This window comes from Centroberyx gerrardi, chromosome 21 (assembly GCF_048128805.1).
Source record: "Centroberyx gerrardi isolate f3 chromosome 21, fCenGer3.hap1.cur.20231027, whole genome shotgun sequence".
NCBI lineage: Eukaryota > Metazoa > Chordata > Actinopteri > Beryciformes > Berycidae > Centroberyx > Centroberyx gerrardi.
Window position 1 is genome coordinate 2,440,177 of NC_136017.1, and position 20,725 is coordinate 2,460,901.

The following is a 20,725-nucleotide window of genomic DNA, read 5'->3' on the forward strand; positions in this document are numbered from 1 at the left end:
TGATTTTCCCCACAAAATAGCATGTGAAAGCAGCACTGTTGGAAGTCCCAGATGTCGGACTTTCCCAGCAGTACATAAATGCAGCATGATAGTTCCATGACCAAAAAAAACTAAATTCCAGATCCGGATCATCACCAAAATCGAATCAGCCGATCCTTGGGCCAAGAGTGATCTGTCCACCAGATTGCAGCCAAATCAGCTTCTAACTTTTTGAAAAATCTTACGGTTGAAAACATAATGACAGGCCCAGCAGACACACTCTTATCCATCCGTCCTCGCCTGCTTTTCTGCAGTAATTGCAGCGCGAGGCGGTGCGGGGCGGCGGGCGGATTCGGCTTCCTGCGACGAGGATCCAGGATAAGAGGCGCCAGTCTGCCTTTAGGGGCTTTAAGGTTCCTACAGACCTCCCTCCCTCTCTGCCTTTGAAAGAAGACACTCTCCCCCTGCCGTCGTGTCGGGGCGTCCCGCCGCGCACACCGAACCGGCCGGCGTCTCACCCCCCCCTCAGGTCTCCCCGGCCGGGGCGATGAGGAGGGATGTAAAGGCAGCTTCTCTCTGAAGCGGCTTGGCGAACATGGCGGCACAGCGTGAGCACGAGGGAAGAAGGAACACGTCAAGGACAATTCTGGTTGTGTTTCACTTTCATTTTACATTTGTATTCCAGGAGTTTAGTGCTGGAATAGCTGAAATAGGTAAAAAATGTGAATAATAATGTGGATAAATAATAATTGTGAATAAAAATCTTTAGTTTAGTTGCTGAGAAAATTGAGAATGCATTCCTAGATTGTTGCACACTTGTAGTCTTATGCAAATACATACAGTATATGTATGTATAGGCTGTATTATACTGTATATAACTGCTGCTGTATGTGGATGCTGCTCCTAGGAGATGTTGTAGTGGCAGGATTAGGTGAGGCACTGACCCAATCCACACACACACACACACACACACACACACACACACACACACACCCACCATCTCTGGCGATAGTAGTCCCAGTTGTCATGTTCACATTCAGACATACAGAACAGACTGTAAGTGTAGTAAGAAGAATCTAATACTGTTTTTCTATTGCAGCGGAGTTACACTGACAATGAAAGAGACAAAATGAAACAAAAACTAGATCCTGCGCATGTTATGGATATTAAATGATGAACTGATTGATAGCTTTCTGGAATAACAGTCTTTAATCACAATATTTTATTGATGTTAAAGATCATCACTACAAACGTCTTTAATAAAATGTCAAATAATAAAATATGTATTAAAAAAGATACATTTATTGAAAACATACATTGTTTAGTAGTTGCTATGCCAACCATCACTTCCGGTTGAAAACAACAGGTTCTGATGCTCCGCTGCCAACGCAAAGTTTGACACTTCTCAAAGTATCTGTCACTCTGTTGTGAACGGATCTGCTGTCAAAAAGGGGGCGTTGCATTTCTACTCCGTTACGGAGATCCTCCACTGACTTGAATGATTTCCGGCGGAGCCAACGGAGCTAGCGTACGTCAGCTGTGTACGAGGCGTTCGGGTTTCTCCAGACTGCGACTGTAGGGGAACCCAAGACGGTTCCTTGGGGAACTCCTTCACAAAGCTTTCCTGAACCCAGAAGACGTTTCCATGGACCTCGAACATACAGTATGTTGGAACCTTTTAATGAACCCTGAGGTGTTTCCAGACCTTAGAGTTTGAACCCTTTAGTTTTTAGAGTGTAGTATAATTCAACCGATACCAGCTCCTCTAAGCGGAAATCGATTCTCAGCCTTCTGGTTCTCCTTGTCCGGGTTTTTTCTTTTTTTTGCAGCAAAAACACAAAGCGACCTCTGGGTTGGGAGGTGTTGCAGTGATAATCAATTCCAGGTTTCTAGAGCGGAGCAGAGACTAATGAGGAGCGTATCCTCAGCACCCAAGGGATCGCTTTTATTCAAACTAACGTGCCGCCCAACCTCTCCGTGACACCCGGCCCGGCTGCATCAGGCTGCTCAGGTCCAGCTGTTGTTTCTGTATCTGTATCGAGAGAGAGAGAGAGAGAGAGAGAGAGAGAGAGAGAGAGAGAGAGAGAGAGAGAGAGAATATATATATTGTTGCTGCCAGGTGGAAAACTCATATCTCCAAAAAACAAGAAAAACCGCCTTGTTTTTAAGCTTGTAGTATTTTCTCAACCCACAGAGAAGTGTGAAATCCTTCAACTGAAAATATTAAAACATTAAAGATGCCATATTGTACAAAACCTGTTTTTTCCTCGCCCTTCCAGATGTAATTAGCATTTTGTTATTGTATCTAACAGTGGAGAAAATGTGAAATCTGAAACTATTTCACTTATTTAAACATCATGTGACTCTACAAGCCGTTTGGATTTGGAGTCGTTAGTGACATCACTCAGGACTAATTAGGGTGATTAGCCCCGCCCACTCAGCCAGCCTCATTTTCTAGCTTTTCTCATCTGAGCCAAGAGCCCAACCCTCCGATGAGGCGGCCAATCAGAGCAGAGGCTCATTAGCATAAAATCAACACCCACAGAAAACAATGGAGACACTGTGTTAAATTGCTAAAAAAAATATATATATAATTATCCATCCACTCTCTTCCCCTCTTTCCTCTTCATTTTCTTTCTCCGAATATCTCAATATCTTCTTATTCCTCTCTACTTCCTCCCTCTTTCTCTCCATCCTCTTTTCTCTTTATCTTTCTCTTCTCGGTCTCCCTCTTCTTTTTTCTTTTCTTTTTCTAAATAAATAGATAAGAGGGCATTACATTTATCTCTGACTCCTTTTGCTCCATGCCTCTTTCTTTCTTTCTTTCTTTCTTTCTTTCTTCCTTTCTTTCTTTCTTCCTTTCTTTTTTTCTTTCTTTCAACCTCTCTATCTATATCTGACTCCCTGTCCATGAACTCTCTTCCCCTCTTTCCTCTTCATTTCCTTTCTCCAAATATCCCACCTTCTTCTTCCTCTCTATTTCCTCACTCTCTCTCTCATCCTCTTTTCTCTTTATCTTTCTCTTCTTTGTCTCTTTGTCTCTGTCTTCTTCCTTTTTCTTTTTTTTCTGTTGCTATCTCTGTAGTTTTGTCTTTTTTTCTGTATAAATAAATAAGAGCTACATTACATTTATCTCTGACTCCTTTCCCTCCATGCCTCTTTCTCTTTCTTTCTTTCTTTCTTTCTTTCGTTTTCCATCCTCCTGACTCTTTTCCCTGTCCATCCATCTTTCCCAACCTTCCTCTTCCTCTCCCTTTCCTCTCTCTCTCTCTCTCTCTCTCTCTCTCTCCATCCTCTCTCTCTCTTTATCTACCTGCCTCTCCTCAGGTCTTCTCTCTCTCTCTCTCTTTCCTTCACCTTTAAGTGTCTCATTAATAACGCTTCAGCTCTCTCTCTCTCTCGTTCATTATCTCAGCGCCTGCAACACCTACGCCGCTGTAATCAATCCAAATTAAAAACTTAAAGTCGACTTAAAATAGAAAGAGTTTGGCGTCGGACGAGTGTGGAGGGATTTGCTTCCTCAGCGGCCTGCAGACGAGAGAGAGAGAGACAGAGAGAGAGAGAGAGAGAGAGAGAGAGAGAGAGAGAGATTTTTTTTGTTTTGTTTTGTTTGTTTTTTCGCTCGGAGGCCGGATTTGTTTGGCAGCTAGAAAAGAAAAGAAGAAAACAGCCGTAATTGAAATTAATGTTTGTGTTCAAAAGTGAAGGGGTGTGTCTCTCTGTGTGTGTGTGTGTGTGTGTGTGTGTGTGTGTGTGTCTGTGTGTGTGTTGGTTTACTGTCTCGTTGCTGTGGGTTACATACACATGCATGACTGAAACACACACACACACAAACAGTTACAGAAATGTACACAAATAGAAACATGCATGCTTAGATACAGACACACACAGAAACATTAGCATATATGCATGATCACACATAGACACACTTGGATGAGTGCACAGAAACACACACACACACACACACACACACACAAATCCATTCACACTAAAGCATACACACAAGCACATGTACACACATTCATATACCAAGACTTTTATAGATACACACACTTGCATGTGTGTAAGTGAACACAGATAACACAAATATGCAGGTACGTACACACACACACACACACACACACACACACACACACAGATGGCTTCTGCGGTCTGACAGTGATGTAGAGGAGAGTCTGGTCCGGCCAGGAAGAGAGGAGTGATGAACATGGCTGCCAGGTGTGTGTGTGTGTGTGTGTCTGTGTGTGAGTGTCTGTGTGTGTGTGAGAGAGAGAGAGAGAGAGAGAGAGAGAGAGAGAGAGAGAGAGAGAGAGAGAGAAAGTGAGTGTGTGGAGTACATTTACGTATGTAATGTGTGTGAGTGAGAGAGAGAGATGTGTGTATCTGTGTGTGTGTGTGTGTGTGTGTGTGTGTGTGTGTGTGTGTGTGTGTGACGGAGAGAGAGGTAAAGAGTGAATATGGTGTATTTACGAATATGATGCAAGGAAAAGAAAGAAGGTGAAAAGTGAGTTAATGTGTTACACTGTTATAAGAAAATGAGTGTGTGTGTGTGTGTGTGAGAGAGAGAGAAAGAGAGAGCAGAGAGGAAGAGTGTGAACGCATAATATCTAAGTATATAATGTGTGTGTGTGTGTGTGTGTGTGTGTGTGTGTGTAATCCTGCAGTCAGATAATGTATTTTCCTTTCAGTCTTCTTTCCAGCTGAAGCACTCACAGTTTAATGGTTGACATACAGTAATAAGTTACTTTTACTTTACTTATTGTAATTGAGACATTTTGGAAACCTTTAAAATTCTAATATATGATATTTACATGTAAATAAAAAAGATGAAGAGTCCTCGAACAAAACTCGTCATCACTTTCTGGCCAAGCTGTGAACCCTGAACTCATGTTTTGTTTTTGGAAAGTTGGTAAAAAAGTAATAAAGTAAATAATCTGTCACATTTTCATATAAATAAAACAGTAAATTACAACACTTGATCACAAAATAACTCCTGAAATGCTTTGAACATGACAGATTGATGATGAATAATAAGTGTAATAGTGATTTTTCCTTTAACTCTGGATGTTTTATTTGCAGGTTGAACTGCAACAGCATTAATACACACTTCTCCCTCTCTCTCTCTCTCTCTCTCTCTCTCTCTCTCCATCCTGTCCTCTCTTTATCTACCTGCCTCTCCTCAGGTCTTTTCTCTCTCTCTCTTTCCTTTCCTTTACCTGAAGGCTTCTGTTCTCTCACTGACGTCTACTATATTTGTATTTTTTGACATTTTGCAATAATTGTAATGTTAATGACTGTGTAAGCTCCCATGGTAACACTTTACTTTACACCGGCCTTATTCCAGTGTATTAACCTGTGTATTAATGTATGGAGCCGGTTGACAGTTTTCTGATCTTATTATTGTGTTTTGTTGTGTTTTTTTTTGTTTTTTTTAACTATTTTCTGGTCTTATTTTAACTGTTTTACTCTTGTGAAGCACTTTGTGACTTTGCTCTGTGAAAGCTGCTGTATAAATAAACTTTACTTACTTACTTACGTACCAAACAGCATGAGACTGACTTTATCTTTTTGTTTCAGTGTTGGACTCACCGCCGCAGCATCGCAAAATGTGGAAATATATTCAGATTCTCGTGGATTTTTTGGAATAAGCCGGCCGGTGTAAAGGAAAAAAGTTTCTCCCAACAGCAACACAATGCACACACACACACACACACACACACACACACACACACTCCTGTCCAGACTGGCTGGATTCAGTTTGACGGGCAGACAGACGCTGTGGAAATCAAAACGGCTTCCATGTGAAGCAACTTTACAATCAACACATGGTGCGATGGATGAAAAATAATGTTATTTTCGCCTGCTCTGATGTGTGTGTGTGTGTGTGCCTTTCCCTCGTCTACTTCTACTTCAGTTCCCAGAATCACCTGCACCCCCTTTACTCAAACCCCCAGCCTGTCTCTCTGCTGCAGTGCATTCTGGTCTCTCTCCTGCTCCTGCAGTGCATTCTGGTCTCTCTCCTGCTCCTGTGGTGGAGAAACTGGTCTCTCTCCTCTTCTACGATGGATTTCTCCCTGTATGATTGTTGAACGTCTCTCGGTGCAAAATGGCGGCTCTAGAAAGAAGCCCTCGCTCTTTGATTCTGAGGGACTGACACCAAAACCTGACGTTTACCGCTGATGTTTTACATCCTGAAACATTTTCTCATATCAAACTCCACTGGAGCTGCTGGAAAAATACACCAAACTACTAAATAGAGCCAGGAATGCAAAGTACATCACCAATATCACGTTTTAAACACTCTTAAAGTCTTTTGGGTTGATTTTTCTTTTCATTTCCTTGATCAGCAATAATATTCCTCTACTCCTTACCGTGAAAGTTGAGTAATAGCAAGACAAATAGAGGAATAACAGTAAGAAAAAGAGTGATAAAGCAGCTGAGTCTGGTTGAATCAGGTGTATTTGCGGAGGTCTGGGTTTGGGCTCGGCATTCAGATCGATGTTCGCTGAGAGTCTGAGAGCTCCGGATCCTTTTGTTCGCCGGGAAAGCTTTGAATATTCTCGCTCTCTCTTGGCCTTTCATCTTTCATTTGGGCTCGGGGCATTGATTGAGCGAGCGGGGCGCCATTGACATCAAACCTGGCCACTGTCTCTCTCTCTCTCTCTCTCTCTCTCTCTCTCTCTCTTTTCTTTCTCCTTTCAGTTTCATTGAAGCGAGGATTTGCAGGTACTCCAGTCGCCGGGTTGCCAAGCTACAATGCAGGATTCACTTCAAAAGGCAGGATTATCTGTCGCTCATGTCAGACAGAAAATGTCCTTTTGGCGGATATGAAAGGAGGATTTATGGATTGAAACGTCGCTGATGAGCGAGACGTGTGTCTGAGAGGGTTCAGGGAGGCTGCTGGTTCAAAACCCCCCGGACAGGCCGGAAACATCATGTCTTCTTTAACAGCTGTTGTCCATCAAGCTGCCCTTGAGCACGGCACGGTAAATGGATGTAGTTGTATGAAAAAGTGCAAACCTTCCCTGAATAAAAAAAAAGGAGAATTCTGTATTCTGCTGCCTCTTCATGGAAACTGAAAGAGCTGCTCTCTTTTGGAGGATTCAAACTGGTTCTGAAGGCAGACTCCATCAGAAACTGTCAGAGGCGGGGACTCGGGTGGCATGACTTGGACTCGAGTCGCATGACTTGGACTCGAGTCAGACTTGAGTCTTGAGAAGTCACGTACTAGCTGTTTTACATCGTCCTGAAATTTTGGTATTTATTGTTTCTCCTCCATCGTGCCAATAAGTGTGACTGAGTTCAGAGGTGGGGACACGAGTCACATGACTTGGACTCGAGTCACATGACTTGGACTCGAGTCGCATGACTTGGACTCGAGTCACATGACTTGGACTCGAGTCGCATGACTTGGACTCGAGTCAGACTTGAGTCTTGAGAAGTCACGTACTAGCTGTTTTACATCGTCCTGAAATTTTGGTATTTATTGTTTCTCCTCCATCGTGCCAATAAAGTGTGACTGAGTTCAGAGGTGGGGACACGAGTCACATGACTTGGACTCGAGTCACATGACTTGGACTCGAGTCGCATGACTTGGACTCGAGTCAGACTTGAGTCTTGGGAAGTTTTAATTGCTTGAGCCTTGACTTGATGCGTGAAGAGAAGACTTGAGACTTGACTTGACTTGGGTTCTGGTGACTTGGGACTTGACTTGTACTTTGATGACTTTAAAAGGTTTCTAAAGTCTTGACAAAAGATCTTGTGGCCCTTCAGAATCCTGTGGGTGACATCACTCACTACTCCATCTGTTTCTACAGTCTGCGGTTCAAAAGCTGCAGACGACACATCAGCAACACGTCAGCCAAGTCGCTCACAGTGTAAAAAAGCCTGAAACATAAAGTAACACGTAGTTTCATGTCAGTTTTGAGTTGGAGGGCGAGTCGGTCCGTCTCTGACCCTGAATCAGCTCACGTATTCACACAGGCTTGAAAAATAAAAGCCCAGATGTTTCCTTCACCTCCATCAGCTTGATGAATCTGTTTGCGAGCGCGTCTTCATTAGGCTGCGGGGTTAAGCAAACTTTAACCAATCAAATTGCTCCCTTAATTGCACGCCTTATTGGAGGATCGATTATAATTAGACTTGCTTGATGGGAAGTTAATATGCATCAATTATGCAAGAGACAACAGAATAACAAAGATGAAACGCCGCTCACGCTGATTCCCCCGCCGCTGATTTGTTTGTTGTTGTTTGGTCTTTTATCAGCAGAGAAGAAGAAGACGAAGACAAAGAAGCAGGCTGGCCTCAATCTGTCTCGAGGAAAAACACACATTTGAATATTAAATACATTTTTAAAAAACTTTATTTATCCAGGGAGAGTTTGCTTAACATGTAGGCTGTTTCCCAGCACCGCCTTCTTCTGCTGCATCTATCTATCCTTCTCTATAATACTTATATTTCACTTTCATTTCATTTTATTTATTAATGTTGCACTTATTTAAACATGGTTACAAAGTGCTTCACAAAAATAAAATAAGAATAAAACATTCCTGACAGAATGCAGATATTATGAAAAAAGAGAAGCAATAATAGACAATAATAAACAATAAAATGTGGATATAAGAAACAATACAATATTTATAAATAGGCAATAATGATGTTTATTTATATAGTACCATTCATACATAGAATGCAACTCATTACATTAAATATATTGATTAAAACAATAAATGGATAAAAACAGGAAATGGGTTAAAACCATTACATTACATTAAAATTTCAAGCAAAATCAAATATAGTCCAGCATAGGAATGATGCTCTAGTCTATACCAATGACAGTAGCAATTCTAAAATTACAAAACTCATAAAATAACAAAGCAAACAATAAAACAGAAGAATAAGAAAACACTGGATAAAAGTGTAAAAGGCAATGTTAATTAAAAGCGAGTTACAAATAATTTTAAGAAAATGTATAACACTTTTTTTTTCAGCAATTTTAGCAATCCATTTTTATAAGGGATTGTTGGACAACAGGCAAACAAAAGACATTAATACACATAACAATTTAACCGTTTAGCCTAAAAACAATTCTGTCAAGAGGATAACGTAAGATCATAGTCAAATGATGTTAAAATAAATAAAAAATAAAACATAAAATTAAAATACCAGCATAAAGTACAAAGACAATATCAGAAACAGAAACAGAACAAAAACACAAATATACAGGTACAGCTAATACACAAATAATATTTTTTTTCCTTTAAGTGTAATAGTCAATGTGTATCCTACTTCCTTTCTTGTCAGCCCTACTGTCAAAACGTGTGTTTGTTCGGGACCAAGATATTTTAAAAAGGGATCCCAATATTTGAAGAACATAAAAGGTTTGTCTTTAAGAGATGCAGGAAAAGCTTGGGAATTAAACCCTTAATAACTTGACTACTGTCCACTGACTAACTGAGGGTCCTTTGCCGTTTATGCATAATAATAAGATGCATTTGCGAGCACAGTGTAAAAGTATTAAATACTACTATTTTGTTGTTTTATGCATGGTTGTTATGCAACCATGCATAAAACAGCAATAAAATTTCCCATTTTTTATAGTTTTTGATACAGAAGGAAAAAGTCGGGTCAGCATCCAGTAGCGGGTGAGGCGGCGACGAGTCGGAGACGTCAGGAGAGCGTGACGCCGGCCTGCTGCACACGTAGCTCCTCTCAGCTCCCGGTCCGGTTTCAGCAGGATCTGCGGCTCGGGGCTCCAGGTGAAAGCATGCGAATGAGACAGAGCCACAGTGTGAGAAAGCCTGCGGTCGACTTGACACGCTCCACAACATGGTGATAAGCACCGAGCATTCACACCGAGCCGGACCCATTACAGCCTCCTGACCACAGCTTCCTCCTGGGTCACTGCACTGTACAGCTGCAGGCACAGGGGACAACACTGAACACACACTGAACACACACTGAACACACTGAACACACTGAACACACACTGAACACACACTGAACACACACTGAACACACTGAACAACACACTGAACACACACTGAACACACACTGAACACACTGAACAACACACTGAACACACACTGAACACACACTGAACACACTGAACACACACTGAACACACACTGAACACACTGAACAACACACTGAACACACTGAACAACACACTGAACACACTGAACACACTGAACAACACACTGAACACACTGAACACACTGAACAACACATTGAACACACACTGAACACACTGAACAACACACTGAACACCACACTGAACACACACTGAACACCACACTGAACACACTGAACAACACACTGAACACCACACTGAACAACACACTGAACACACTGAACAACACACTGAACACCACACTGAACAACACACTGAACACCACACTGAACACACTGAACAACACACTGAACACACACTGAACAACACACTGAACACACACTGAACACACTGGACAACACACTGAACAACACACTGAACACACACTGAACACACACTGAACACACTGAACACCACACTGAACACACTGGACAACACACTGAACAACACACTGAACACACACTGAACACACTGAACACACTTAACAACACACTGAACACACACTGAACACACACTGAACACACTGAACAACACACTGAACACACTGAACAACACACTGAACAACACACTGAACACACTGAACACACTGAACACCACACTGAACATACTGGACAACACACTGAACAACACACTGAACACACACTGAACACACACTGAACACACACTGAACACACTGAACACACACTGAACACACTGAACACACACTGAACACACACTGAACACACTGAACACACACTGAACACACACTGAACACACACTGAACACACTGAACACCACACTGAACACACTGGACAACACACTGAACAACACACTGAACACACACTGAACACACACTGAACACACTGAACAACACACTGAACACACTGGACAACACACTGAACACACTGAACAACACACTGAACAACGCACTGGAACAACACACTGAACAACACACTGAACACACACTGAACACACACTGAACAACACACTGAACAACACACTGAACAACACACTGAACACACACTGATCACACACTGAACACACTGAACAACACACTGAACAACACACTGAACAACACACTGAACACACACTGAACAACACACTGAACAACACACTGAACAACACACTGGAACAACACACTGAACACACTGAACAACACACTGAACACACTGAACAACACACTGAACAACACACTGAACACACTGAACAACACACTGAACAACACACTGAACACACACTGAACAACACACTGAACACACACTGAACAACACTGAACAACACACTGAACACACACTGAACACACACTGAACAACACACTGGAACAACACACTGAACACACTGAACAACACACTGAACAACACACTGAACACACTGAACAACACACTGAACAACGCACTGAACAACGCACTGAACAACACACTGAACAACACACTGAACAACACACTGGAACAACACACTGAACACACTGAACAACACACTGAACAACACACTGAACACACTGAACAACACACTGAACAACACTGAACAACGCACTGAACAACGCACTGAACAACACACTGAACAACACACTGAACAACACACTGAACAACGCACTGAACAACGCACTGAACAACACACTGAACACACTGAACAACACACTGAACAACGCACTGAACAACACACTGAACACACACTGAACAGCACACTGAACAACACACTGAACACACACTGAACAACACACTGGAACAACACACTGAACACACTGAACAACACACTGAACACACACTGAACAACACACTGAACACACACTGAACAGCACACTGAACAACACACTGAACACACACTGAACACACTGAACAACACACTGAACACACACTGAACAACACACTGAACACACACTGAACAGCACACTGAACAACACACTGGAACAACACACTGAACACACTGAACAACACACTGAACACCACACTGAACACACTGAACAACGCACTGAACAACGCACTGAACAACGCACTGAACAACACACTGAACAACACACTGGAACAACGCACTGAACAACACACTGAACAACACTGAACACACACTGAACAACACACTGAACAACACACTGAACAACACACTGGAACAACGCACTGAACAACGCACTGAACAACACACTGAACAACACACTGAACAACACTGAACACACACTGAACAACACACTGAACAACACACTGAACAACACACTGGAACAACACACTGAACACACACTGAACAACACACTGAACAACACACTGAACACACACTGAACACACACTGGAACAACACACTGAACACACTGAACAACACACTGAACACCACACTGAACACACTGAACAACACACTGAACAACACACTGAACACACTGAACAACACACTGAACAACGCACTGAACAACACACTGAACACACACTGAACACACACTGAACAACACACTGAACAACACACTGAACAACACACTGAACAACACACTGGAACAACACACTGAACAACACACTGAACAACACACTGAACACACACTGAACAACACACTGAACAACACACTGAACACACACTGAACACACTGAACAACACACTGAACAACACACTGAACAACACACTGAACAACACACTGAACAACACACTGGAACAACACACTGAACAACACACTGAACACACACTGAACAACACACTGGAACAACACACTGAACAACACACTGAACACACACTGAACACACACTGAACACACTGAACAACACACTGAACACACTGAACAACACACTGGAACAACACACTGAACACACACTGAACAACACACTGAACACACACTGAACACACACTGAACACACTGAACAACACACTGGAACAACACACTGGAACAACACACTGAACACACACTGAACAACACACTGAACACACACTGAACACACACTGAACACACTGAACAACACACTGAAACACACTGGAACAACACACTGAACAACACTGAACACACACTGAACACACTGAACACACTGAACAACACACTGAACAACACACTGAACAACACACTGGAACAACACACTGAACACACACTGATCCCACTGGAACAACACACTGAACAACACACTGAACAACACACTGAACAACACACTGAACAACACACTGGAACAACACACTGAACACACACTGATCCCACTGGAACAACACACTGAACAACACACTGAACAACACACTGAACAACACACTGGAACAACACACTGAACAACGCACTGAACAACACACTGAACAACACACTGGAACAACACACTGAACAACACACTGAACACACACTGAACCCACTGGAACAACACACTGAACAACACACTGAACAACACACTGAACACACACTGAACCCACTGGAACAACACACTGAACAACACACTGAACAACACACTGAACAACACACTGAACAACACACTGGAACAACACACTGAACAACACACTGAACAACACACTGGAACAACACACTGGAACAACACACTGAACAACACACTGGAACAACACACTGAACAACACACTGAACAACACACTGAACAACACACTGAACAACGCACTGAACAACACACTGAACAACACACTGAACAACGCACAATGTGTGTGTGTGTGTGTGTGTGTGTGTGTGTGTGTGTGTGTTGGTCACAAATATAGCCCTGGCATTCCTGTCTCCGGCCAACCAGATTACTGCCATCAAAAACGCCTGAGCAGTGCAAAGGTGTGAGTGTGAGTGTGAGTGTGTGTGTGTGTGTGTGTATGTGTGTGTGTGTTTGCGAGAGTAATCAAAGATAGCAGAATCAAAATCATGAAAGATCATGTATGATTTTTCTTGTCTAAGAAAGAACTGGAGTGGATTAAAACAGGAAAAAGCAACACTCTAGTCACAGAATATTGTCAGGGTGCTGTGACCTTTGACCTTTGACCTCCTTACTGTTGGCTGCTTGTAATACTGTTGATCTGGGAACTAAAAATGTAAATGTGTATAAAGAGTTCTCTTCCTCCAAGTTTGGAAAATGTCTGATTACACAAAATCTAAATAAATGCTGATACTTCATAAATGCTGATGGGCAGCTGAAGTCCCAAAATGGAAACTTTTTACAAACGTGGCACAACCACGCCTACAAAGTGCGATCATTCTATTCAATTTCTGTGAATTTTTCTTCTTTTAATCTTTTTATAACATATTTTAAACAAAATGTCTTTTAATATCATGTTGTGTGGGGCTTTTCTGGTTCAGTATATGTGTGTTTCAGTTCCTTCCTTTGATTACACTTGTTCTGCTTGCTCTTACCTTTGTTTTATTCCTTTATCTATTATCTGTATCCAATGTTTGATTGTTTTTAATTTACATTTTTTCTTCTTATTTTATTATAAAGCACCTTGTAACCTTAAGAAAGGTGCTATATAAATACAGTTTATTATTTTTATTATTATACATACTTGTGAAACAGACTATATATCCTGTTTATTTACTGTTACATTAACACATAAAAGTTGCATATTGCAGCTGTTAGATAATGTTTTTCCTCTCCAAAACTGGATGTATGGATGTTTACATTTAGCAGTGAAACTCAGTTATGATCCACTGATTCCAACAGGCATCAACCTTGAGCTGCAGCCAAGAGCCAGACAGGCGCCACACACACCGCCACACACTCCACCGCTGGTCCCTCGCCAGCCTCCATCACTCCACGCCGTGGTGTGTGTGTGTGTGTGTGTGTGTGTGTGCCAGCGCTGTCATCACCGCTCCAAACACACCACTCGATAACGCCGTCGCAGGGGAAGGAAAGCTTTTGCCAACAACACAGTATCTGATGTAACTGTCCCCCGCGCTATTAAACTAGAGTGATTGTGTAGAAGAAGAAGTGTGTGTGTCTGTGTGTGTGTGTGTGTGTGTGTGTGTGTGTGTGTGGTGGCAGGTAAGTCATTGGGTTTTCCATCAGGCTCCTCCCACCACAGATGCTTCATTGAATTCGTCCCCCAACACCTCCAGAAGGCTCAGCGCTAATCTCATTATTTAAAGTAATAATCTCTGACATTTTCATATCAATAAGTGTCTGTTTTGCTGCTGTGATCTCTATCTGTTTACTACAACACATTTTCTTCTTCGTCTTGACATTTGTGGAGTTTATTTACATAGCAGTTATCTCAAATCGGAGTTTGCAAAAGTCATAAAATCAAGGCAGAGTGAATTATATAGAAGGAGATTGAAAAAAAATGGTAAAACGCATTCAAATGGAAAGTTCTTAAATAACGTGAAAAACAACACAAGATTAAAAGAGGTCAAAATCAAAAACATTACATAAGTGCGAGTCTATAAAATGCCTTTTAACGTGATAACCTGCATTTCATAAAAATAAATCAAGAAAAATATCAACCCAAACCACAACCACGCCAAGGGTTGTTATAGTTTTGGATTTTTCATTAGTTTTTATTTTTACATAGTTTTCAATTTTTATTTGAATTTACATTTAGTTTTGGTAGTTTTAGTTAAATTTTTATTTAATTTCAGTTCTAGCTTTAGTATATTTAGTATTTGGTATTTTGTATATGTTTGAAACAGGTAGGCTAATACAAACAATAATACAATGTAATACAAACAACGAATCATATTTGTTTTATTTACATGAATTTTTACTATTCATTAAAAATAGCCAAATTCTTCTTCTTTTTCACCATGCACATAAACAAAGACCAAAACTAAAAACATTTCATCTATATCTTTAATTTTATTTAGTTTGACAAGTAGACAAGATAGATATGCTAATGCTATGCTAATGCTAATCAGACTAGCTGGACTACAGACTGTAAACTCTTCTTGGCAGTGAGCCGGATGCTGCTCATCCTCTCTACCTTTAACTTATTGTATCGTTTTCTGCTTCTCACCTCGATCAATATCTCACTCTGATTTGTTTGTTTTGTGACTTTGATGCTGCTGCAGCGACGGAGCGATTTCCCAGCGAGGATCATTAAACTTTCATCTCATCAATATCTGCAAATTCACGATTCCTGTGTTTGACGGTGAGATGCGGCAGGTTTCTTACTGTCATTGACGTATTTCTCTGTGTTCAGTTTAAGTGCAGACACACACACACACACACACACCTGCATAGACACACATACACACACATACAGATTAACGCAGGTACACACACACACACACTGTAATTTAGTTGGCTCTATTTCCAGGCCCTCTCTCGTGAACACAATGTACTTTCTTAAAGGGCGGGCGATGCTAATCATATCAGTGTGTGTATGTGTGTGTGTGTGAGTGTGTGTGTGTGTGTGTGTGTGTGAGGGTACAGCAGACGAGCGGTGAGGGATGTGGCTTCACCTTCTCCAGACTGAAAGGAGAAGTGGAATGAGGACACAACATGGCCGCCGTTTATGTTACGGCTGGCTTGAACAACAACACTCCCCAACCCCAAGCAAGGTCAAAGGTCAGTTCTGCTGCCACCAGAGATGTGGAAGAAGCAAGATGTCTCACTCTGCCACTTATAGATGGATTACGTGTAAAATGGTGATTAAAGTGCTGTAAAAAAGTTCCCCTTCACACGTTTATTCATTATCAGAGGTGAGGACTCACGGTTTTAACTGCTTGAGACTTGACTTGATGCATGAAGAGAAGACTTGAGACTTGACTTGACTTGGGTTCTGGTGACTTGGGACTCGACTCTGACTTGTACTTTGATGACTTGAAAAGGTTTCTAAAGTCTTGACTTGAGATCTTGTGTTTGTGTAAATGACTTAGATTGAAAGTGATGAGATTTGTTCCAGCGGACGACTGAATTTAAATTCTGTTTTCTGAATTTGTATGGAATGATTGAATTTATTGAAGTTGAAACTGATTATAGAAATCAAACTCATGATGCTCTTACCAAGTTTTTATCCTATTAAAACCATATTGCATTGAAAAGTCCTAGATATTTAGTTTTCTTTAAGATATTAAATTGATACTGGACTCTTGATTTGTTCTGACTTGACTTGCTGTTCTACATTTAGACTTGAGACTTGACATTAATGACATGGACTTGACTTGGACTGAACTTGGTAATCTACATTTAGACTTGGGACTCGAGCAAAGCTAACTTTGTCACACCTCTGTTCATTATTAATTTCTTCATCGACAAAAAACAATTCCTATTTCAAACGAGCATCAAAACTGAGGAAATGTTTATCAAATTTTGCTGTTTCCACTCAGCTCTTCTGATTCCATACGTCATAATTTTGTGAATAAACACTCGGATGGAAACCCGTCCACTTTGGACGAGTCTCTTTCTCTGTGTTCAGACGGAGGATATTTCATTATTTGTCCGGTAAGCCTCGGTTCACAGGTTCCCCTCCTCTTCCACCTGTGGATTATAATTAGGAGTCTTTGAAGAGAGGAGACACTCGTCAGTCGGGACATTTTCCTCGCCGCTGCGCTCCGGGTTTCTCTCCAGAGAAAAAGGACAGACGCTCACTCCGCTCTGCTGCTGCTTGACGGGCGAGCGAGCATAACGAGCTGCTCTCTCTCTCTTGCTTTATATATTGTAAGTCTCCAACTCCCTCTCTGTGTCCCTATTCTGCCTCTAGCTCTCTCCATCTCAGCCACATATCGCCTTCTGGAAGGATTTTTTGTACCACTGCGCAAAACCAGGTCCTTGGAAAGCCTGAAAAATTACAAATTACCTCAATTTAAAGCCTTGAAAAGTACTAAAATGTCTTAAATCATATTGTTTTAGCATGAAATGACAGGTTTATTTGTGCTCTTTTCCCAAATTTCCAAAAAAGTGGTAAATTTATATTAAATTTGGCTTTCTGAAACATGCAGATACTCTGATGATATTGGAAATACTTCTATCTATCTATCTATCTATCTATCTATCTATCTCCATTTTTTGCTACAAGTGATTCAGGTTTTCTCTTTTCGTTCTTTCTGTGCTCAGTTCATCCTTTCCTCAACTCTGACCGAGTGATGGGTTCATGTCTGTGAAAGGGTTTGCAGCTCACACACACACACACACACACACACACACACACACAGAGGTTGAGGCTAAGTGAGGCTGACAGCTTTACAGCATTACTTGGGTATATGAAGAGGCTCGATTTAAAGCCTCGCTGTCACATGTCCGCTGAGACTTTAATAGCAAGGAGGCGATATGGGAGTGTGTGTGTGTGTGTGTGTGTGGGGAAGGGGGGTTCATCATCTAAGCACCAATGACCTCAGTCTGCTCTCTAATAGAGTTTAAAGGTGCTGCGTGTATCATTTTTAAACGTCAGTATATCATTGTCAGATTAATAGTGATATCTTGGTCTAATGACTGTAAACCAATCACAGCATGGTGGAGCTGATTGGTCTCAAACAAACACAAACATTGGTATCAAAACAATATTTCCCATAAGCCCCGTTGCTCTGCCGGCTGTGGCTTGTAAACACAACTTTCAAAGTCGACCCCCAGCTCCTCCCAGCTCAACAAGACGTGAAGCCACGCCCCCTGAAGCCACGCCTCCCTGAAGCCACGCCCCCCCCGAACCCTGCTGCCAGAACGATGCAAAACAGTAAATAACAAAGTACGAACAAATTACAGCGAGGTGACAGACAGGCTCGTTCCAAAACAAGAGTGAATCTGGCTTTCACCCATTGGAGAGTATTGAAGGAGAGGATGGGGATGAAGAGACTGTTTTCTATTGGACAGGTAGCTGTCGGTTAGCTTAGCTAGCTAGGTATCAGCTTTTCTACTACAAAGAAGCTATGCTAACGGTAGCTAGCTGCCAGCTCATGATAAACACTCGCTCTGACCAGAACTCCAGTTCCTCTGTATCAGAGTTCAGCCAGCGAGACTTTTAGATATAAAAGGACTCAGCAGTGGTTTTGGTTGCAGGCGGACACACCTGCTGTCAAAAGGTCGACGCCCAGAAACTGTGTGTGACATGTGTGTGTGTGTGTGTGTGTGTGTCTGCAACACACTAGGCCAGAAGTAATGATGGAGTAGGATCATTTCTGGATGAGTTTGTGCTGTTTCAAGGGGAACATCCTGCTCAGTAGTAGTACATAAAGTGATGCTTTTCTTATAATATAATTGTTTTTGGTGAATATTTGTTTGCCTATTGATAATACTGATAATCATCAACAGGTCATAGTTTATTTCTCAACACCCTACTGTGTCCATAGGTGCAGTTTGAAATGACAGGAGGAATATACACAATATATATATTCCACAGTCGAGGTGAACTCTCCTGTGCCTGTTGAACACAAACTAATTATAAAACACAGAGTCCTACATTACCCTAAAGTGCATTTCATTTAATAAAACAGAGTGGAACAATTTGGCGTTGTGCCAGACAAACATTCTGCGGTAACGTCTTTCCTTTCTAAAATTGGCCCCACCAGACAGAAGCAGCGTTCCCTGCCTTTCCAACACTGAGCATCATGATCGTCTCACCTGCTGCAGAGGAACACGCCTCTGTTTTAGAAGCCGCCACCATTTTCTCTGGCGACAGTTCTGCACCACGGCGTGGGAAATTAAACCACCAACAACCAAAATAAGAGGAAAAGAACATTACTATGCTTGTTTCCCCATTGTATTTGTTATTAATGGACAATACATTAAATTGCGTGTTAAATTTGGTGCGTAAACACACTGTTTTCTCCGCCTAGTTCACAGTTTGAAAAGATGCTAAAAAGTGAAGAGAGCGGACAGCGGGGTGTTTCTGTGGTAACGGATCAGCCATCTCTACTTACCTGTGGTGACATCACTGATGGAGGCGTGGCCAGACGTTTCAGCCTATAGAGAGCAGAGCAACAACCATTTTCTGACCCTAGAACTTAATTTGAAAAATGTTGAAATGAAGATTCACATGCCATATAACCATGTTTACAGCTAAAAAAAAAATGTGATTTAGTGCTGATTGGCTCTTTAAAGGGTCTATGTGTAATTTCTGGTCCAGTGCTGGCCTCTATCGTTCAGCGTTGTCATGACAACAACACTCTGCCCTCCGCAGAGCGAGACCATCATCAGCATGGTGGGCAGGTTGGACTGTTTCACATCAACAACAATGAACTTTCTGTCATGTTTTACCCAGTTAGACCATTTTTTTTTTGTTTTGGAACATATGGAAGGTAAGGAGTCGCTATTTTGTGTGTGAAGTCACATCACTTCACTGTTAAAATTCGAAATGTTTGGAGGATTATATACATGCCGAATTTACCAGAACATCCTACCGATTAGTAATAAAGTAATAAATTGTATTTTCCAATGTGTGTTTTTTGCCGATAAGCAAGGCAAAAATAAATTTCCAGATTTTTGAAGGGACCTTGGTGTGGTAGGATGGTCTTCAGCCTCGGCCCACTCCTGTGTTTTTGAACGCAGAAATATCTCATCAATCAATCACTCACTTTGTTTCACACACTGCCATTCAGGAACCTGCTGATATTTACTAGTGATGGGACGATATATCAAAATTTAATATATCGCGATACAAAACTGTGTCAGCTCCATGTTATTCTGCTGTAGTAATCACTAATGAGACTCTTGACCATCACAGTTTCACATGCTCTCCATCCAAATTATATTATTGTCAATTTGTAATGACATTTTTAAATTGTTGTTTACATTCTAGCAGCCAATGGCATCGCTGGAAAGATTTGAGTCTCAGAAATAAACAGAATTCTGCACAGTCAGA